At 33.5% G+C, this 21,808-nt stretch overlaps 1 non-coding gene across 1 annotated transcript; it reads right to left on the bottom strand.

Annotated features, from left to right (window-relative positions):
- Positions 1-679: 679 nt before the first annotated feature.
- Positions 680-790, bottom strand: LOC141545282 (U6 spliceosomal RNA). The gene has a single exon (XR_012482960.1). It is a non-coding gene; the product is annotated as a U6 spliceosomal RNA (small nuclear RNA).
- Between the last annotated feature and the right edge of the window lie 21,018 nt (positions 791-21,808).

Below are 21,808 nucleotides of genomic sequence, written 5' to 3'. Positions count from 1 at the left end.
AACTCCCAGCTTATTCTATTTCATAGAGATGACCTGTGGCTAATCAGTTTGATCATAAATTACAGTTGAAATGTTTCTGTGACTGATCTGCTACCATGCATATAGATAAGTGATTCTAAAGCTTTTTGAATTTGCAACAGCTTGATATTGTTTGATTCTATAATATCTTTCAATTATACCCCTCAAGGAGTACTAAACAGATTTCCTAAGTACCTTTAAAACATATTTTTAAAATAAGCTAGTTTTCTTTAATATATACATGCGCATATTTTATATATGCACATATATATATATATATATTTCATACTGATACGTTTTGGTTCTGTATATATTCCGTCGCTTTTCCATCTTGTATCCAACAAGCCACTCCTTGAAGTACAGATTAAAAAAAGAAAGGGGGGAATTAAGACAAAAACAAAATAAAACAAACAAACAAAAAAAAAAAGACAGCCAATACATCAAATCTGTCTGATAGTAAATTTAATGTTTCACATTCATACCCACACTCTTTTGAAAACCAGGGAAAGATATGCATTTTTAAAAACTCTTCTTCAGGCCTAAGATTTGTCATGATAATTGCATATCATTCCATCTCTTTTTATCTCTCTTTTTTTTAAGAAAGAAATTTATATAACCATTAGTTAAAAGAGGAAATATGGAGAGACCCTCTTCAATTTCTAAAAACAAGGAATGCTTCTTGAATTTACATGTCATCCATGAACAGGGGCCATGCTAATAGTCTTCTCTGTATCATTTCAATTTTAGCATATGTGCTACCAAAAATGAGCACCATTCAATTTCTTAACTTTTTTTTTTTTTTTTAGTTATACTGTTGGAATTAGTGTGTAAATTGTTTTCCTTGTTCTGTAGATTCCTTCTACATCAATTGATATGTCTTATCAAATTTCTTTGAATTCATCATATTCATTATTTCTTGCAGTGCAGTAATTTTTCATTATATGAGTGTGTTGCAATTTGTATAGCTATTTACCAATCACCAATATGTTATTTCATGACACATATTGAAATAATTGGAAATGCTTAGCAGTGTTTCAAAATGGTAGTGGGAATTTCTAGAGAAAATACAAATTTAATGAGTAAATGATAGTTTTGTGTAAAGAATCAGCTTATCCCATCATAGAATCTGTTTCCTCTATGAAATTAGGATCATTTTATTTCTTTGGCATATTGTATTATTTATTTTCCCCTAATTATTATGCTAGTATTAAGTAAATTAAGGGTTGAATTGGTATTAGTAGTTTGTAAATCCTTCATCTATTCACTATTTCTTAAATGTATACTATATGGGATGCACCACTTTAAATGCTATACAAGATTCAAAGACATGATTTTTGCCTCAAGGAATTTAAAAATTGATTTTAAAATTAAGGTTCAAATATATATTAACAATTATAAATATGTAAGAGAAATACAAAATTCCAAGAGTTCAGATTTCTTTCTGATCTATGTTTTGAGGATATCTGCAAAATCTGTCAGAGAAAGATCTTTAGAAATCAGGATGGTAGCTTTGTCTCCTAAACCGAATGCCAGTTCTCATTCATCTTTTTGAGTCACCGTTCCCAGTCAGTAACTATGTTCCAAAAGCTGAAAATGCCCTTTTAAAAAAAATTCCTTGTTTCCATTCTCTTGTTCTCGTTGTACTCTATCTTTATCAGGCAGGAGAACAACCTGTCCAAAACTTAGTGGAATAAAACTAAAGCACAGCCATGCCTTGTCAACACTATTTATGGTCTGACTGTAAAGATGGACCAAGGAAAAACCAGGATGATTTGACAGTCTGTGCACGCAAAGGATTCTCATGTTGAAATGGTACATCTCACTTGTCAAACAGAAAACGGAGGCAAGGAAATCCATATCTGTGATTATCTGCTTCAGTACATTGTCCATTTCTATAGACCCCACATTAATCATTTATCTTGACTGGTTTCACACACAAAATTCCCTTTCTAAGACAAACAATATTCTTTTTGTTTTCATTTCTCTTTTCACTTTATTTATACAATCCTTATTAAATTTCCTAAATTTCGTTTATTTCAAGGATTATGAATGAAATGTGCTTTTTAAAAAATTTGTAAGAACATCTTTTTGGACCCATTTCCTGATTAAGGCAATGCCATAATAGATAGTTTCCTAAGTCAATCTCAAATGTCCTCATAAAACTATAATTGATCAATATTTTATGCTAATAGGTCTAATTCAATCATAAATTTTAGCCTTCTTATCTTTCTAAGGAGCAATCATTTAATTTGAGCTTCAGTTTCCTTAGTGAATAAGGAACTTGGACTAGATGTCCTCTAAAGTCTTTTCTAGATCCAAGATGTTGAACCTTTGTCCTGGCTCCAATATCCTTTTATTTTGTGAATTTCAAATTCCAGTTCTAGATGCTGAAAATACATTTGTCTTATCCATCAGAAAAAAAAAATATTGAGAACTAGTTCTTGGAAGGAAAGGCCTGAGATTTTCTTGGGGTGCTGATTGTTCCCAGGAATTGGTTAATTCCATATTTGCCTATTAGAAAATACCTCTATATTTGCATATGAAAGGATAACTACAGAGCTTTCTGAGTTGAGGAAGATAGGCAACTGGGCCAGGATGAATAGTTCCAGAGTATTATTTGTAAATATGAACTATTTAATTTATTTAATGAGCATTTTAAAATTATGACCATAGTCTAGGAACTTGTACTTAATGCTAGGGAATCAAGGACTATGTTGATATGTATGTTTACACCTTCACACATACATACATGCATTCATACATGCATATGGTGTTCCTCAAAAGGCTTAGTGCATTATAAGCTTTAATCACTCCAGAAGCATAAACGCCACAAACTTATAAAAATTTTGGAAACCTTACTTAATTTTATTATAAACCTATTTAGTTTTATGAATTTTAATAATGAGTTTAAGTGGCTAACTTTAATAAAAACAGAACACTTATGGACATTTGCATTTGTTTCTGGATGACACTTTCTCAAGTTTGTGAATCAGTATGTTAAGTCTTTTTGCTTGTCATCTTGGTCACCTGATTTATCTCCATTAGGTTTATTCTTGAGGAATAATGTCAAAAATGCTATGTACATATCAACAGCTTATTCTTTGGATAACCTTAAGGTTAAGATTACAAATGAAATCCTTTCTGTCATAAAAAAGCTGATGGAAGTTTTTAAAATCCAGAATCATACACACACATAAAACACATAAAAATATACATGATGGTAGTTATGTTGAAATTTAATTTAAAAAATAGTAATATTTTGAATTTTAAATAATTTGCGTTTTGTATGTTGTTTTCTGTAATTTTGTGACACATACTTCTGAAGTTATTAAATATTGAAATTGAACTAGGATTTGGATGTGTGTTTGCATTAATCTAGATACACACGGTCCTCCAAAACTATTTTTCCCTACTCAGTAGTCTCTTTCTCAAAAATACATGTGAATACATGAATGTATGTTGCTCAAATATAATGTACAATAATAATAATAATAATTGTTGACAATTATGTGACAATTTAAGGTTTACTAAGAACTTTATATGTGTTTTTCTTTATTCTTAGAATACCCTGAAAAGTAAGTGTTATTATTATCCCTATTTCACAGATGAGGAAATAGAGATAAAGAGAAGTTAAGTGACTTACCCAAGAGGATACAGCTACTAAGTGTCTAAGATCATATTTGAATTCAAGTCTTCATCTTATATACTGTATTTATTTTAAAGTTTTAAATAATTTACCTTTCATATTTATATATGTATTTAGACATAAATATTATCTTTGAATTTCTAGCTCTAAGAATAACTTATCTGAACATATACCTATATGTATGCATGGATTGATAGTCATAATAGTATATACCATCTAGGAAATTATATGCTTATATTGTATTACATTCTATTCTACTCAAATTACATTTATAAGTAAGACTCTGTAATAATAACTAATTTTTTAACAAAATACTTTACATTTAGGAATTTATTTAATCCTCACAACAACCCCATGAGATCAATATCCTTAGCTGTAAGCAGTGCTAGTAGGTCAAATTTACATAGAGCTTTGAACTTATAACTGCAAATTAGTGATATAAATATCTTAGTCTCCTTTCTATATGAGAAAACAAAACCATTCTAAAGCTAAATAATTTATTTTGTGTGATAGAGTTGTGAAGTAGCAGGAATTTGAATCCAGGTCTTCTGATTCTGTAATGCTCTTTTCCCTACACCACAGCTTCCAGTATATTCATCTTATCTCATTTAGTGAACTCCATCATCTTAGATCACTAAATATCCCCCACTGAACTCAAGTTTTCCCTAAAGCTATTCTTAATTTATTATTTCCTCTCTTACCAGTCCTATTAATTTCTGTTACTAAGGATTAAATGATGCTGTGATTTATTCCTGATTTATTCCTCAGAGCTATTACAAACCAGTTTGAATTCACTGCCTTCATTTTAATACATTATCCTGAAGACAACACAAGACAACCCAATCATTTATGATGCTATTCACTTGGAGGATTTCCCTGAGGTATTTTGTTTATTGTCCATAGTTATTAACTACTCAAGCAACAGAATGACCCAGTTTAGCTAATAAAGCCATAAACAGCTCTTTCTGATTTACAAAGCACAAGTCAGTGATTTATCCAAGGACACAAGTTAGAGATCTGGAGAATGAAGACAAATGTCAGCCTTAGTTTTTCCTTTCTAATTTACAAGCAACCAACCTGAACTGAATGATGCTTAATGTAAAGTCAGTGAAAACTGGAGGGAAAACTCATGGGAGTGCCTCCAACAGTTGAAATATCTGGAGTTAACAAGGGAAGTCCTATTGATTGTCTGAGGTTTCGAATCTTCAAGGGGATTTGAATCTAGGTGTTCTACCCACTATATAACAAATCCCTAAATAATCATTAACTATTTGATTTGTATTGTTTCAAAGAAGTGCCTCATTTCTACCTTGACATTTAACTTTACAATTATTCATTTTAGCAGAATTTCTGGAGGACTAACATTAACAATAAATAATATTTAAATTGACTCTACATACCTAATTTGACATAGCAATCTTGTGAGGTAGATAGTACAAGTTTTAGTCTGAATATTTTATATACTAAGAAACAGAAGATGAGGTCAAATGATTTGTATATACATCTAATATAGAGTATAATCAAGACGATATCTTTTAATCTAATCCAAATTATTTTTATTGTCATCCAACTTTTATACCAAATGCACTACCTACTTCACTCAATTATTATTGAAATTCTGAATATTTTAATATAGGGCAGGGTTATTATTTTTCTGGATATATCAATTTAAAACTCCCTCCCTTCATTCACTGTCAGCATCTCCTAAGACAGAACATCTGAACTTCAATTTCTTAACTCTACCCTGGTTAATTCTCTACATGTCTTGAACATTCAGTTTCATTTAAAGCTTCCTTCTCAGGTGGATGTGATTCTAACTTTATCATGGTCTGAATGACATTTAACCTCTCACAGATCTGACACACGGCTTGCTCAAACACACCACTCCTTCATTCCCCAGCACACAGTGCAGCTGTCCTCCTGTCATTCCAATCCCTTGTATATCCTTGGGTTACATTTCCTTTGTTCATGTCAACACCGATCCCTTTGCTTAAGCATTTTTGTCAATCAAAAAATGGTCAGATGCTGTTTTATTTTTTCAAGTATAGGATAATATGACATCGTCTTTTGAGTTTCTTAACATTTACTCCTTTATTAATGTGGTTCCCTTGTTACCTCATTTACCATTCTTATATTCTTGACAGTTCCTTAAAAGGAAGCAGTTCTTCCTCCCCCTATTCCTGCATTTATTATCACTTTTCACTACTGCTGTCAGCTCAAATTAGGACACAAGGATATCTGGGATAAACATATCCTGTTCTGAGAACTGTTTTTTTTTTAATTGAATTTCATCTTATAAAATAAATAGCATCAACTTAGCATCTTGTAAAATAGCTTTTATTTACCACAATTTTTTAGAAAAGAAAATATTAATTTTGAATGATGAAAATATACATGTAGAACATTCATTAAATGCATTTATAGTTTTACTTTGGTTATTTTGATGTTAGAAGAAAAAGATGAATTTTTAATCTGGCTAAGATTGTTAAACTTGAAAGGTAGAATTGGAGTAGGGGTGTACTAAGCCTTGTTAGATATTCATAAACTTTAGAGGGAAAAAAGCCATAAATAGGCAAAAGATATTTTCCCTCAGTGCCCAGTGCAAGTTATTGCTCATCATTAAAAACAAACAAACAAACAAACAAAAAAACTCATTCCTCTCATTTTTATTTTATACAAGATGAAATTGGAGCCTGGAAAACAGGTTATATAACACAAAGGAGTACATTTTTAAAGTAATCTGACAGATTCATCCACTCACATAGACCATCATAGATTATTGTTTGCATTTTACTGAGAACTTAATTACTTGGATTATCATATTGCTGAGGTTTCAGGCATGTGTCCAGTCCTTATGCAGAAAAGAACCTTCTAACTATATTGACTGATAGTTATATACTTATGTATAAGGCTAACAAGTCATCTTCTAAATGTATGTCTTGTCATAAAGATACTGGGATGAAAATATAGATGTTCTGGTACACTTAATCATTCTTGTTGGGTAGGAAAAATTCAAAAAATGAATCCAAGCATAACACACTGATGATTTAATTTATATTTGATTTAGTGACTTCATTGATTTAGTGACTCTATCAATTATTTAGTGGACCATCAGTTAGAAATTCATTGAAATCAGAAGGCATGGTAGATCTCTTCATCTCAGGACTTCTGGACAACAATGGGCTAGGCCAGTATAGTGTATAAACATAGGATTGCTCATTAATATTAAGAGTTTTTCACAGGTCAAGGCCACCAAGTTGCTCAAGAAAGGAATAAACTGACCTTAATTGGAAATGATGAAAGACAAACTTCCCATGCTGTTCAAGGATCAGGCCACTGAACTTATAGTTTGAGTGAGATAGTGAGAAAGGATGCAAAAAATGAAAACAAAAACAAGATTCAAGGAAGTGTATTGACCTATTAAAAAATTCCATGAGGGAAGCAATAAATCCTTGTGCATTTTAGTCTAGTTGGCAGAAAATTCTTCCTGATGTTTTTAGTAAATTTCCTAATTTCTGCCTCCCCTAGGAACAGTAAAAATGGAAAATAAATGAATAATTATTGTTATGAGTACATTATCCCTCCTATGCATTTGAAGATTGCATCAGTTTATTCAGAATCCATATTTTGTATTTTTAAAATATCAATAGCTTTTACATTATATTGACATAATTTTCAAGTATATCCTTAATTCCCATACTCACTTAGTGATCCTTTATGTCAAAAATAATAAATAAATAAGAGAAAGAGAACCTTTTGTGGTCATCATTGTTTAACAAAATAAATTATTATATGAACCATCTGATTGCTTTGTGTGATGTCTTAAGGCATGTAGGTAGCATAGTGAGTGAGTGTTGGGCAGGGAAAAGCCTGAATTCAATTTCTGCCTCAAATACTTAACTCAGGGACTATGGGGATTTACTCAACTTCCTTCAGTCTCAGTTTCCCCATTTCTAAAATGGAGAATAATCATAATACCTACTTAATCAAACAATTAGAGCATCATGCGGCTCTCCAGATACCAAAGTGGGCAGGGAGAACAGTGATAATCATGCAAGCTGTGCTTGGAACATTATAAGTGCTTAATGTTTATTAATTGATTATGAACTCCTTGAGGACAGGGACTAAGTTTTGCCTAATTTTGTATCACCAACACTTAGCAAAGGGTCTGACACATAGTACATGCTTAATAAATGATTACTGAGTGATTGACTGACTGCCTAGTGAGAATCACAGCCAAGTATGGAGGAAAGAGCACTGGCTCTAGAATTACAGGCTCATGTCCACGTTCAACCCTTTATTAGCTGGATAACCACAAACAAGAAACTTAATGTCTCCTGGGCCTCAGTTTCCTTATAAGTACAATGAGAATAACTGTCACCCACAGGATATTTTGAGGAAAACACAAAGTACCATGGATATGTGAGTTATTTATACGTGTTCCAAAGTATTCTCTGAAGCCTTTATATTCATCAAATCTTACATCCTTCAGAACTGTGATCAAAGCAGCAAACAATAGTGACTTCAAAGGACCAATGATGAAACTTATCTTCCACCTCTTGACAGAGAAGTAATGACCTAGAAATGCAAAATGAGAAATATATTCTCAGACCTGACCAAGGTGCTGATTTGTTTTGCTGGGCTAGATATATTTGTTATAAGGGAGGGTTTATACTTTGATAGGGATGATCAGTTAGGGATGGATAGTGAATGATATATTGGAAAGAATATCTATAAAAGCTAGTTTATAGATTTTTTTATTCTTCTTTTCTCTATCATACATCTTTTAATAGTTTTACAACTCATAAACATATCTAATAGTAGGGAAAAACTGATGAAATACAAAGCAGCCTATTTCTTAATAGGATAGCAAGGTTGTCTCCCACATGTAGGATGGGGATGTTGTTATGTGACTTGAAGGGATGTAGAATAAACTGTTCTAAGATTTTCTTATCCCTCCCTCCACTGTCCTTCTCCAAAAGAGATTTAATTCTTTCTAGAAGGGGAAGCAATGGTTTGAAGGCAAAGACTTTGGCAGTCTGCTCTTCTCAAAGAGATGGAATACTAGGCTAGGGTTATATCTATTTGTTTCTATTAGTATTATTACTCTAGGGGAAATGACTTTTAAGTATATTTCTGATCATTTAGACTTGCAGGAAGCCAGGGAAGCCAGAAGATATAGATGAGCAGAAAGAGCAATTAAGCCATGGATACATCAAAAAAAAAAATGTCCAGAGTTGGGGAGATGAAGAGATATAGTAGATTTCTTGACTTGGAGTCCAAAAGACTTGGGTTAAAAAGATGTTGTTGTTTCAGTTGTGTGAAACTTAGTGATTCCATTTGGGGTTTTCTTGGCAAAGTTAATGGAGTAGTTTTCCATTTCCTACTCCAAGCTGATTTTACAGATAAGAAAACTAAACAAACAGGTTTAAGTGACTTACCCAAAATCATGCATCTATTAAGTATCTGAAACTAGATTTAATGTCAAATCTTTCTGATTCCAGACAGCTAAGTGACACAGTGGATAGACCATTAACTTTATAACCAGAAAGACTGATCATCATATGTTCAATACAGTGCCAATTCTAGAGTCAGGAATACCTGAGTTCAAATTTGGCCTCAGACAATAATTGTAAAACTTTGAGCAACTCAATTAACTCTATTTGCCTCATTTTTCTCCCCTATAAGATAAGCTGGAGAAGAAATGGCAAACCACTCCAGTATCTTTGCCAAGAAAATCCCAAATGGGTTGCACATAATTGAGAAATAATCAAACAACAATTTCCTTACTCCAGCTTGGGCACTCTATTTACTTCAATATCGAGTGGCCCCAATAATGGGCACATTATTTCTGTGAGCCTGGGGAAGGCTTTTACCTTATCTGTGCCCCAGATAACTCCTTAAGATGAATCTGATAAGATTCAGGGCTGAATAAGTCACAGGTCTTTCCCATATCCAGGTTGTTCTTTCATTAAAAAATATAATTCCTCTTCAAATTTGATTATTTTACTATTTCTCCACTAAATACAGCTTACAACTTTATGTATTTAGCAAAACAGTAGTATGAGTTAATGTAGGAAATCCATTTTTCCTTTTCCTATACATGTAATTATCTAAAAAGAAACTAATACTAGCCTACTACACGTGGTGCAGGCTAAAGAAGGAAATCATATCTGATGAGATCACAGATATAGATTAGATTCTGTAAATATGTGGGGTTTTCTACTATCATCATATATGCCATGGATACAGATGGATCTAGTGACTACTTATATATCTATTTTCAAAATACTAATTTAGCTTAGTGTGTAAAAGTTATTTCTAAAAGGATAGCCATTGAAATATGTAACCATATGAAATCAGAAGGAATTCTTATTCATATCTATGAAAGAAGCACACACACACCAATTGAACAAATAAAATTCAATATATTTGGAAAGTTTCTGTGTAATTTATATGCTATTTAGTCCTTGAATGTTTTCAGGGATTGGTTTTCATTTTGTCTCAGTGTTCTCAGCAGATATTAAAATGTTTTACACCTAGTAGGCTCTTAAGATGTCTTTTGAATTTAATTGGATTGGATGAAAGTGAGAGAGCTTGAGAATGCTTTGCCCACACTTATTTTATGCTCAAATTGTTAAGACAGAATGACAAATCACCCTGTAATATGCAAAGTACTACAGTTAGCACACTTGCTAATCCCTCTGTGCTTTGGACAATTTGCATGTATTAAATGACCCATATAATTTCCTATAATTAGGGTGTTACCACATAGTTAAGGAGATTTGTGAAGTAACATATGGGCTAGTTAGTGCCATTGTGGCAAGATGCACCTCAGATAATAAAAGAGGCCAACCTGAAGGATAGGGAGAAGAGGGCTGAGTCTAATTACTAGTAGTAAACGGGATTCAGCAAATCTTTATTCTGGTAGATTTCAATTTTGCTTCTTATGGTTTTTGTATTTCAGCATGTATGTTCATTTAGCATGAAAGCAGGAACTAAAGAGAATGAATCTCTAAAGACACATTTATTCATGCAGAACCAAGGGAAAAGTTAATCCTACAATATTATTCAAAGAAAGGAAGGACTATCCTTTTGACTATTTTGGAAAAAACCTCAAGCCTGAAGTTCTGGGACTTGACTGTTGCATTTCCACATAATTATGGGTATAGTAAAATACTTTTATATTTCAAAATCAAAAAGTATTAATCTATGTGTCATATTTGAGCATCTCAGAAAGTAACTTGTGCACTGATCTATCCAGTGAATAAATATTGGCCATACATATCATAAACAGATTTTACAAGATTTTCTTTCATTTCTTTGCAGACACAGGAAGCCATGGGGGAAGATTATTATATTTAGTGTCAGCTCCATAGATGTCAATGATTTTACTGAATAGATTTTTTTTCTCTCCTCCCTGTGTCTTTCTTTATTCTTTTGTTTCAAGAGCTATCTTTCTGGGCAGAGGAGAAAGTAGGGATATATTCATAAGTGAAGAAGATATTAAACTAAAAAGATTAATGACATTTTAACAGTAAACAAATTTTACATTTCATTCAAAGGCTTAATAACTTTAAAAAATGATTACTGGGGAATTTACTATTATCCAAGGCTTCTTAAACTTTTCTCACTCAAGGCTGGTTTTTGCCTGAGAAATTTTTATGCAACTCCAGCTTGAATGTGAGCCAAGATGTTTCTGGCACTCTTTGTGCATGAGCAATGCAAAGTGTGCATGTTGTGTGTTCAGAACAAAGCCAGTGAAATCATTTGATGCAATATGAACAAGCATTGCCAGAAACACCTCAGATTCATTATGTGTTTGATTTTGAATTAATTTTTGGTCATTGCATTAAGAAATCCTTTTTACTGTTGCCAATATGAACCCATGGGGTCACAGTCCACAGTTGAAGAAGCTTTGCTATAATCAGTCCCTGGGCTTTGAGTCAGGAGGCCTTACTTCAAGACATTTTGGGGAAGACTTAACTAGTTACGTGATTTTAGGTATGTGTAAGTTAAAACTTATTGGGTCTCAGTTTCTTTATCTATAAAATGAAGTGATTGGGTTAAATGGCCTCTACTAATGTCATTTCAACTCAAACTTTCTATTATGCAAACAACCCCATTAAGCATACAATCTATGCTGTCTTCCAAATAATTGATAAATGTGTTGGATTCAAAATGGACAACAACATATTCCAAGAGCACCATACTAGAAAATTCCCTCTAAGTTGATCCTCATTCCATTAATTAGCAGTTTTGGTGTCTAATTACTCAATTAGAATCAAATCCACAAACAAATACTACCATTAGGTCACAACTCTCCATTTTGTCCATAAGACTATTAGGAAGAAGGAAAACAAGAATTTATTCAGTGCCTACTTTGTGATAAGGACAGCTAGGTGGCATAGTGGAGAAAGTGTCAGATCTGGAGTCAGAAAGACTCAAACATTTACTAGCTCTGTGATCCTGGGCAAGTCAGTTAACACTTTTTGCTTCAGTTTCTCTCATTTGTAAAATGAGCTGGAGAAGGAAATGGCAAACCACTCTAGTATTTTTGCCAAGAAAATGCCAAATATGTAATCAGAAGAATCTTATCTTTACATATTACCATATTTTGCTACTTATACACATTAACATCACCAAAATGGGTGCCACTTACCTGTTTTGTAATATATTAATATACAATGTTAAGAACCATTAAAGCAGATAGTTCTGAGAGACCAACCACTTTTAGAAATATGCTGTAGTTATTTGATAAAAAGCTATTACTCCATTGAAGTACAACTTCTGATAATAATTAATTGTTTTATAAAAGACAGAAAAATTCCCCATTATGATTTCTGCTGTCACCAAAAGCCATCAGAACAGATTGTATCTTACATGTTAAATGAAGGGACGAGTTCATTCCTAAGAGTGTTTCTGTGCATTGAATGGTTAAAATTGCTATATGCAATTTGATAATCTGTTTCATAAAAAAGACATGTATTCTAAAGATAAAGGCTTGATAAATAATAGCTCCATAATTCTAACTAAAATATTTTATATTTCTAACAATCTAACAATCTAGAGATTGAAATCCCTCCCTCTCACCTTCCCTCCTTCCCTTCCTTCCTTTCTCCCTTCTTCCTTTTCCCCTTCTCTCCTTCTTTCTCTCTCTCCCTTCCTTCTCTCTCCCTTCCTTCCCTCTCTCCCCCTTCCCTCCCTTAAATCCTTCCCTCCCTTTCCTCCCTCTCTCTTTCCTTTCTTCCCTTCCCTCCCTCCCTCTTTCCCTTCCCTCCCTCCCTCCTTCCCTTCTTCCTTTCTCTCCTTCCTTCCCTTCTCTCCCTCCTTCCTTCCCTTCTCTCCCTCCCTCCTTCCCTTCTCTCCCTCCTTCCCTTCTTCCTTTCTCTCTTTCCTTCCTTCCCTTCTCTCCCTCCTTCCCTTCTTCCTTTCTCTCTTTCCTTCCTTCCCTTCTCTCCCTCCTTCCTTCCCTTCTCTCCCTCCCTTCTTTCCTTCCTTCTCTCCCTTCCTTTTAAAGCAGAATGAACAGCAGAAATGTCCTTGAGGAAATCAAGGAGCAGCAGAGCTGACTTAGTCCATTAAAAAATATTTAACTGCAGCTGTGCCCCAAGCACTGCTAGGCAACACTAATATTCCTTCCTCATTGACTGTCTAGCTCTTTAACCATACCAGCTGTCTCTGATTTTTTGTTTTAAAGCCCCTTCCCCATTCCTGATCATTTTCTAACAGCTGGTGACCCATAATCTACTCCACCTAGAAGACTGAGAACATAGGACAAGAGCTTTCCAAAACAATCCCTTTTCTTTCTGTACAACTTCCATGTGAACCATTCTTAGGTCTTATTGGTATATTTCTGAATGAATCCTCCATTCTTTTTTTATTTACCTCCAACTTTGCTGAAAAGATTAATCTAAAAATAAGTCCAAAAGATTATGGGCCCTCAATGTTCCATTCCTCCCATCACACATCAATGAAAATTTTGCTTAGAAAGTTAAAGAGAGTTGTGCAGCATATATTTGATTATTTTCTGTCTAAGGCAGGCGGTTGGGAAAAGGGAGGAGAAAAAAAATGGAACATAAGGTTTTTAAAGGGTGAATGTGAAAAATTATGCATAGGTTTTGAAAATAAAAAAGCTTTAAAAAGAAAAAAAAAGAAAAAAATTATGTCAACATGAAAAAAGTGATGGGAAGCTATATAGTATAATAATTGGAAAATAAGTGACTTTGCTATCAGAGGACTTGGGTTCAAATGCTGCCTTTGACATGTGAAATTCATTGATGTGAAATTTGAAATCAATTCATTTAATCTCGCTGGATTATATTTTTTCATCTGTATAAAGAGAAAGTTGAACCTAAAGGCCTCTGGGATTCCCTTCAAGCTCTAGATTTAAGATATCTCATAAACATTCAGTTCTTTGTATAGAATTATGGATCTAGTAAATATCAAAACCAGAAATCTACATTGTGATTCCTTATTATCTCAGTGTCCATAGTACAAATGGAAAGACTAGAAAGATAAATTGGAGTGGACAATTCTTTGAAGATTATTAGACTAGATAGAGAGAAGAAAACAAGTGTTTATTAAACAACTACTATGTGTCAGGTACTGTGATAAGCACTTTATCAATATTATCTCACTTGACTCTCACAATAACTCTGGCAAGAGATACAATTACTATCATCATTTGAGGAGATACAGGTTAAGTGATTTACTCAAGATCACACAGCTAGCAAGTGTCTGAGCATGGATTTGAAATCAAATCTTCCTAATTCTATCCACTATGCCACTACCAAAGGAAGAAATTGTACACACACACACACACACACACACACACACACATTTTTTATTAAAACTTTTTATTTTCAAAACATAGGCATGAATAATTTTCAACATTCACCCTTGCAAAATCTTGTGTTTCAATTTTTTTTCCTCCCTTCCTTCCCCCCATCCCCTCCCCTAGATGGCAACTAATACAATATATCCTAAGCATGTACAATTCTTCTATATATATTTCCACAATTATCATGCTGCACAAGAAAAATCAGATCAAAAATGGGAAAAATAAGAAAGAAAACAAAATGCAAACAACAACAAAAAATGCTATGTTGTGATCCACACTCAATTCTCACAGTCCTCTCTCTGGGTGTAGATGGTTCTCTCCATCACAAGACCATTGGATCTGCCCTGAATCATCTCATTATTGAAAAGAGCCATAGGACTAACACTGCAAAGAACCTTCCTAGCCTAATTATGTAGTATTATATAGGCAATTATGAGTCTTGAGTACTATCTCACTTCATTCCTTATCAAGTCACACAAAAATGAAAATAATACTAATGTAATCTGGCAATATGCCTGGCACCTTTTTTTCCTGAGATTACTAGACAGGAGGAAAGGTAAATCTTTGGTAATCAAGAACTGGAAGACTAGCTAGTTTCTGAATAACTAAAAGCAGTGGTCATCAAGTATACTTTGTATAGATAAAGAAACTAAATTCCAGAGATATCAAACAATTTTCCAGACAGATGGCATGTGTCAGAATCAGAACTTGAATCCTAATCTTCATTTAGATAAGATGTGTGGCAATCTTCTAATCAATAAACATTTAATTAGAACTTATTACATAAGAAGTACATAGTGAGATAGTGAAATAAGAGAAAGGCAAAAATACAAACCCAGTCCTTAGAAAGCTCACATTCTAATGGGGGAAACAACATACAAATAAAGATGTACATGCAAGATATATATGGAGTAAATGGAAGACCATCTCAGAGGAATGGTATTACCTAGGGATGGAAAAAGGAACAAAAGAAGGGAGGTAGAAAATGGGGAAAGGACTCCTATAGAATATGGAATTTGCAGCAGGAAAAGCAGAAGGAGGAAGTGAGAAGGACTTTTAGAGTATTCCAGGGATGAGGAACAACCAAGGAAGTTATTCTTTATATTTGTTTGAGGCCAAAGGCATTCCTAGAATTAATAGGGTCAACTTTTTTATAGATCTTCTATCACCTCTGACTTAGTTGGACATGCATTATTCACAAAAATAGCCATCTTGTGCAAGAAGATGTTTCTATCTCCTGGAACTAAAAAGATCCTAAAACACACACACACACACACACACACACACACACACACACACACTCACACTCACACTTACACTCATTGAAGATAAATGGATAGGACAGATGACTTTCATCCAAACACATCTTTCCAGAGATTCTTGATATTCATTTTGACAAGATGTCACTTACATATCAGAGGTAGAAGGAAGGAAGAAGAGAAAGAAAAATGGGAAAGTTTTCAGAGTATGACAATGTTTTGGAGTACTTCATCTTCCTAGGGCAACCTTACTCCTTTCCCTGCACTCTCTTAGAGACTAACTTTGTTAAAGATGATTATTAGATCATCTATCCAGTACAGCCTTTTCAAAATTTGACATTTTAATCATCATGGCTTTTCAAATTCTATGACAGTAAAGAAATTCAGGCAGAATATTAAAATTAGAGGACCAGTAAAAGTCCCCCAAAATTAGGTGGATCCCCAAAAGCCTTCTTTTTGTGATTTAGATTGTTGGGATGGGTACATCACACAATCCAAGTTTATCTTTTTGCATTTGGATGTCTGGGTCTTTTTTTTTTCCACTCAGTGGAGGTTGAACTATGATTAATTTCAGCATACACCTTTATTTGTGAAGGGATATTCTCCCCAGTCATTCAAAAAAAAGCTGTGTGACCCTACTATCCATCAGGTCCTTGAAAAATGTTATAACCTTTTTCCTTGACTATTGTAACAGTCAGCTTCCCAGAAATGAAAGTTCTATCCCCCAAAGAGAAAAGAGCAAATTTCTTCTTTGGATACTTATTTATCTACATGAAAGAAAACCTACTGCTCCTAGCCTCAGTGTTAGAAAGAGCAAGTTTAGATCCTGTCTCTGAGCAAGACAATTAACCCCTTAGAGTCCCAAATAATTCACAAATTTATGCTGCAGAGTATTTGCTGATCTGCATTTGAAAGAGGGAATTTCTTCACTGAGAGTTCTCCATACAGATAAATCTTAAGTCCAGACTCTACTTCCTTCTTTAAATTATATAGGAAATTCTTGTGTTTTCCATATTTTATATGATATTCCATGAAACTATATTTGGCTATGAAAAAGCAGTATTGTTTATTCTTCTAGAAGGGAATTTAGTGATATAGCTTAATCCTCTCATTTTACAAAGAAGGAAATTGAGGCTCAGAGAAATTTACTTCCATGCAAATGACTTGCTTGAAATCATATGGTTAGATTGTGATAGTGGTAGAATTGGAACCTAGATTGGCTTATTCTACTCAGTGCTATTTTCACTATATCATACTGATGAAGTTCTGAGGAGCTAGGTAGCCTTAGCAGACAAAGTCTGAAGCAGTGATAAGATATAATACTTAGGAAGTTAGTAGGAAATGACATAGATGAGATCACCCCAGCCTTAAGTAGGCCTCTTGTTCTTAAGTAGGCCTCTTGTTCTTAAGTGGGCCTCTTGTTCTTAAATAGGCCTTTCCTTTCAAGTAGACTTTAAATTACAGTCCCACCTTAGGTGGAGATCCTTGAAACCCTACCTTATATATTAAATCAGAAAGCTAACTTATAATGTCAACAGCTTGAGATTTTATTTCCCTTTCTCTTAGCAGCTTAATAAAATCTTTGCCCCTAGATTTGGAGGTCTATGCCTATAAATTATTCTGGGACAATTTACAACAATGGCCCATAACTCTAATATATTTTGGGGGTTTCACCCTGTATCTCATCATTTCGTGGCTAACCCCATCATACTGGTAACCTGGTATGGGAAGAGTCTGACTGTACCTGATAACATCAATAATGTTATCTCTAATGATAGAAATATTTAAACAATAGGAATAAAATGAGATATCTTCTATGAATTTATATAAACATAATAATATGTGCCAGTTCAAAATCATTATAGAAACATTATTTTCATAATAATTATAAAACAAAATATAAGAGTTGCTAAATTGATAATGTTTATTATAAGTTGAATAGCAAATTTGTCTATGATTTTTTAAAAATATGAGGCACAGAGAAGGGTAAATTGTCCTGAGTTCCATGTTCAGTGAGTGTCTAAGACAGAATTTGACCCCAGATTTTCTTGACTTTAAGACTTGCATTCTACATACTTCTTTCTTGGTATTTTTTATTGCTATTGTAAACTTTTATAAAATTATGAACTGTGTCCCCAGACTTATCAAGCTGCAGAGTGCTTTTTTTTTGGTTGTTTTTAGTTGTTGTAGTCTTTTTGTAATGCTGGAGAAACTGAGCAAGATAGAGATTAGAGAACAACTTAATAATTAAATGGGAGAGATTTACTGGGACCAAATGGATCCATGATTTGGTCCCAGGGCTGAATGAGACTATCTTCTCAAAGAATCCAGCAGTGAATGTCAGATACAAGATTCTTTTATAGGGTAACAAGACCAACGACATAATGACATAATGGTGGAGGTACCTGGATGGGGATAACATAATGGAGGGAGATATTGGAGAGGATCCTGATATTCTAATGATGTCTAAAATGGATAAAGACCTTTATTCCATCAAACATTAAGAGGGTGCCTAAAGTCTTAAGACTAACATTAAGAGGGAATGTTTATAACCTGAGGCAGAGTAACTGAATAGGACAATTAGGGAAACTGGGTCAGGACATTAAAAGGGAACTGTGGCACAACATTTTCATGACCCTATTTGTGGTTTTCTTGGCTAATATGCTGGAATAGTTCACCACTTCTTTCTGTAGCTCATTTATAGGTGAAGAAACCCAGGTAAATAATGTTAAGGGTCACACAGCTAGCAAGTGTTTAGTGGTGCAGTGGATAGAGTTTTGGGACTGTAATCAGGAAGATTCATCTTTGTGAGGTCCCAGCTGTGTATTCCTGACCAAGTTACTTCTCCCTCAGTTTCCTAATCTATAAAATGAGCTGAAGAAAGAAATAGAAAATAACTCCACTATCTTTGCTTAGCAAACCTCAAATAGGGTCATTAAGAGTCAGACATGACTGAAACAACTGAGCAACAAAAGAACTAGTCTTTTATCTCCTAACTGATCAAAGAAAAAGACTCATATGTACAAATACATTTATTACTTTTTTCTTTCATAGTGGTAAAGACCTAGAGACTAAGAGGATGCCTTTCAATTATGAAGTAAATGTGATAAAATACTTTTGTGCCTTAAATGATGAAAGGAATGGCTTAGATAAACATGGGATGGCTTGTATGAACTTGTAGAGTGACATGAGAAAAATCAGGAGTACAATGTATACAACAACATCACACAGACTGAAAGATATAACAGATAACTGAAACATATAAAAACTGTTTTCACTGTAATTAACCATGATTCCAGGAGACTAATGAAGATATATATTCCTTGGTGGAGGTAACAGAATCAAGAAACTGAAGGAGACAAAAAATTTTGGTCATGGTCAATATAGGAATTTACTATGCATCTTTGTCACAAGGGTTTCATTTTTCTTTTTCTAATAGGAGAATGAGAAAGAAGAAAATAAAGCTTGTTAACTGACAAAATTTAAAAAAAATGAACATTTAGCAGGAAAAAAAGACAAAAAATTATGAACAAGAAAACACTCTCAATTATATGTAATAAAATACATAGCAGTTGTTGATGGTAATTTATCCTTCTATTTTTGTCTATGAAATGTGGCCTCCACATAATGCTAATGGAAACTAGTTTACTGTTACTGATTTCTCCCATGAAGTGGTCTGAAGCTCTGGATAATGGTTGAAGTAAATGACAAGATTAGGAAATTCAGTGAAAAAAGCTTTCTGTCACCAGTAAAATAAGGGGTTACAGAGGACCAGTATCCTAAGTGAGCTATTACAAATCTATAATAACAAAAAAGCAATGATAACAAAAAGAAAACTTGACAAATGAAATAAAGTTGACATGGATATTTATGAATCTTCTTCTTGAGTAATGGCAGATCTTAATAGAATAGAGTAAATTTCTTTGAAAAATATAGAAAAACAAAAAATCCTATCAATCAGTTCTGGTGATGTGTTCACACTCCTACTGCCTGAACCTGCAGACCTGTACACAAATTTGAATGCTTGAAGAAGATTTGATGTTCCCTTAAACAATGCAAATTGTGATCCATTCATGCCTCCCCATCATATTGATTATTTGTCTGTCATCTTGTCCGTCTTCCACAAAAGATATGCCCAATGTACCTGATGCCTTCCTCTATGCCTTTTAACATTTCATGGCTAGCAGTGTGGCACTTCTGTAACCCCTTATTCTTACTATGTGACTAATTCTCTTGCTTTTTCTAACCATGTATTCCTTGGATTTATATTCTTTATGTCATCTTTTCTGTGTGTCATTACTGATCGTAAATTTCAATATATTTAATACATATTGTTAATTTTCTTTAAAGCAAAATATTTTATTTTTTAAAAATATTATGAAATCTTTTTTTTTTTTTTTAATTGTGTGATAGCTAAAGCTCTGGACTTGGAGTTAAGAAAACCTTACTTCAAAGCTCACCTTTGTCTTTGGCAACATACATAAGCTCTTTCAGCCTTAGTTTCATAATCTGTAAAATGAGGATAATAATAGCACATGCTTCATAGGATGAAATAGGATGTTGTATATTAAGTACTTTACAAACTTAAAGAGCTGTGTTAATGTAGTTACAATTATTGTTAATTGGTGCTTTCAAATTAATGAATGATGATTAGGCTTAATAACAATGCCTAAGTGACTTTTTCTAGCACTGAACTTTCTTGAATTTTTACCCCAGATTAATGATTACCAACAGCTAAATAAAATGAATTTTTTTTCATATTATAACCAAAATCAATCTTACAAACTTTACTACAAATCTGTATGTACTCCATAGTCTTGAATCAGATTGTTGAACTTTGTGAGTCAAGAGACCCACAGGGTATTACCTTGAAATTTTATGATTATGCAAAATTTCTCATTTTCCATTTTAGAAAGTGGGAGAGAGTGATTGGGGAAAAAAAAAAGTAAAGAAAAGATTAGTTGCAAAAATTTTCCCTAGGGCTTTGAAATGGTTAAAGTCATCATAAATATGTAGAAACACAATAAAAAATGTTTAGCTAGACCTTTTGAAAGTCTGAATCTAGTTACTATATAGAGAAAGTATGAAGGGGAAGGTCTCCCCTCAGAGGCACTGGGAGTGAGCATAACTGATCCCTGAGTCAAAGTTTTTAATAAGGCAAGATGAACTAAGAAGAGGCTGGAACCATCACTATGTCTAGTGATAGAATCTCATTTTTTCTTCATAATCTCAAGAGGCTCTATGTAGGAAAAAATGATTTATTATATTGTTGAGAAAAATTATTATACTGTTTGAACTCAACATTATGTGATTAAAGATTGTCTGCACCCAGAATATTGCTTAACTTGAATAATTCTAGGAATTCTGGAGATGGTTATAAGGTTTTTGGGATTATCCCAGTTACTAGATCTATCCAAAGCAATCTCATCCCACACTTGCAATGGGTATCCTCAAGCTTGTATTTTAGGCTTATCCAATGTTGTTGAGTGTTGACATTTACTCATATCTATCTCAATCTACTCTGCTTTCAAGTTGCCTTCTTGGCAAAGTTGTTTACCTGTATATGTGTGGTTCATGTGGGGGTACCAATGTCTAAATCTTATATTATATAAATCTTCTAGAGCCTGGATGAGAAGAAATCATACCTTCTTTCTACCTCACTCTATCAACTGGTCTTTTAAATTTCTTTCTAAAATGACTTAAGATTTTGGGGTTTATTCATGTGAACAAAAACTGAGAATTCTTTCCTGAAAAATATACAATCTTTGGTTACTGGATCCAGATTACTTGGCAGGAATTGTATAGCAGAAACCCCTTACAGGTCATTTGGGTTAGACTAAAAATTACAATTAACAACTGTGAATGTTCAGAATAGGTCCAATGCCTCTTTTGGGAGGGCATGTCTGTTCCAATAACTTGGAATTTTCATTGATGGAGGTACTGAGAAGGAATGACCCTTTTCTCTCACCACTATAGCACCACACATATCATTATAACAACTGCTAGACTTGATTATTAAGACAAAGTTATCTGGGACAATTG

This window comes from Sminthopsis crassicaudata, chromosome 5 (assembly GCF_048593235.1).
Source record: "Sminthopsis crassicaudata isolate SCR6 chromosome 5, ASM4859323v1, whole genome shotgun sequence".
In the NCBI taxonomy this organism is placed as follows: Eukaryota; Metazoa; Chordata; class Mammalia; order Dasyuromorphia; family Dasyuridae; genus Sminthopsis; species Sminthopsis crassicaudata.
The sequence above is the reverse complement of the archived record's forward strand: the minus strand, read 5'-3'. Positions and strand labels throughout refer to the sequence as shown.